The sequence below is a fragment of the Mauremys reevesii genome, linkage group 17, assembly GCF_016161935.1.
Source record: "Mauremys reevesii isolate NIE-2019 linkage group 17, ASM1616193v1, whole genome shotgun sequence".
NCBI lineage: Eukaryota > Metazoa > Chordata > Testudines > Geoemydidae > Mauremys > Mauremys reevesii.
Window position 1 is genome coordinate 6969264 of NC_052639.1, and position 2106 is coordinate 6971369.

The following is a 2106-nucleotide window of genomic DNA, read 5'->3' on the forward strand; positions in this document are numbered from 1 at the left end:
GTTTGAGTGCTGGGGCAGGGAATGGGGGTCTGTGGGGGATGGGTTTGAGAGCTCTGGCAGGGAATGGGGGGCTGTGGGGGATGGGTCTGAGGGCTGTAGCAGGGAATGAGGCGGCTATGATTGGGTTGTGGAGTTCGGGTTTCAGGGCTGAGGAAGGGAATGGGGGCAGTGGGGGATGGGTTTGAGTGCTGTGGTAGGGAACGAGGTGGCTGTGATGGGGCTGTGGGGGATGGGTTTGAGAACAGTGGCAGGGAATAGGGGGCTGGGCGGGATGGGTTTGAGGGTTGTGTGAGGTAATGAGGCAGCTGTGATGGGGCTGTGGGGATGGGGTTTGAAAGATGTGGCAGGGAACGAGGCGGCTGTGATGGGGGTGTGTGGGATGGGTTTCAGCACTCTGGCAGGAAACCGGGGGCTGTGGGAAATGGGTTTGAGCGCTTGGCAGGGAATGTGGGGCTGTGGGGGATGGGTTTGAGTGCTGTGGCAGGGAATGTGGGACTGTGGGGGATGGGTTTGAGGTCTGTGAAAGGGAATGGGGGCTGTGGGGGATGGGCTTAAGCGTTGTGGTAGGGAACGAGGCGGCTGTGAAGGGGCTGTGGTGGATGCCTTTGAGCTCTGTGGCAGGGAATGGGGGCTGTGGGGGATGGGTTTGAGTGCTGGGGCAGGGAATGGGGGTCTGTGGGGGATGGGTTTGAGGGCTGTAGCAGGAAACGAGGCAGCTATGATGGGGTTGTGGGGTTCGGGTTTGAGGGCTGAGGAAGGGAATGGGGGGCAGTGGGGGATGGGTTTGAGTGCTGTGGTAGGGAATGGGGGCTGTGTGGTATGGGTTTGAGCGCTGTGGTAGGGAATGTGGGGCTGTGGATGATGGGTTTCAGCCCTGTGGTAGGGCACGGGGGTCTGTGGTGGGTCTGTGGGGTTGGGTTTGAGAGCTGTGCAGGGAATGGGGGGGCCTGTAGGGGATGGGTTTGAGTGCTGGGGCAGGGAGTGGGGGGCTGTGAGTGTTGGGTTTGAGAGCTGTGGCAGGGAACGAGGCGGCTGTGATGGGGCTGTGTGGGATGGGTTTCAGCTCTCTGGCAGGGAACGGGGGGCTGTGGGGTGGGTTTAAGCGCTGACGCAGGGAATGGGGGCTGTTGAGATGGGTTTTAGCGCTGTGGCAGAGAATGAGGCGGCTATGATGGGGTTATGTGGCTGTGGGGGATCGGTTTATGGACTGTCGTAGAGAATGGGGGGCTGTGGGGGTTGGGTTTGAGAGCTCTGGCACGAAATGGGGGGCTGTGGTGGATGGGTTTGAGCACTGTAGCAGGGAACGAGGCGGCTATGATGGGGTTGTGGGGTTCGGGTTTGAGTGCTGAGGAAGGGAATGGCGGGCTGTGGTGGATGGGTTTCAGCGCTGTGGCAGGGAATGGGAGGTTGTGCAGGATGGGTTTCAGCGCTGTGGCAGGGAATGGGGGCAGTGGTGGATGGGTTGAGGGCTGCGGCAGGGAATGGGAGTTGTGGGGGATGGGTTTGAGCACTGTGGCAGGGAAGGAGGTGGCTGTGATGGGGCTATGGGGGATGGGTTTGAGCGCTGTGGCAGGGAATGGGGGTTGTGGAGGATGGGTTTGAGGGTTGTGGCAGGGAATGGGGTCCTGTGGGGGATAGGTTTGAGGTCTGTGGCAGGGAATGGGGGGCTGTGGGGGATGGGTTTGAGCACTGTGGCAGGGAATGGGGTCTGTGGGGGATGGGTTTGAGCACTGTGGTAGGGAATGGGGGGCTGTGGGGGATGGGTTTTAGCGCTGTGGAAGGGATTGGGGGGCTCTGGGGAATGGATTTAGAGCTGTGGCAGGGAATGTGGGGCTGTGGCGGATGGGTTTGTGGGCTGTGGCAGGGAATAAGTGGTTATGGGGATCGGGTTTGAGGTCTGTGGCAGGGAATGGGGGGCTGTGGGGGATGGGTTTGAGCACTGTGGCAGGGAATGGGGGGCTGTGGGGGATGGGTTTGAGCACTGTGGTAGGGAATGGGGGGCTGTGGGGGATGGGTTTTAGCACTGTGGAAGGGATTGGGGGGCTCTGGGGAATGGATTTAGAGCTGTGGCAGGGAATGTGGGGCTGTGGCGGATGGGTTTGTGGG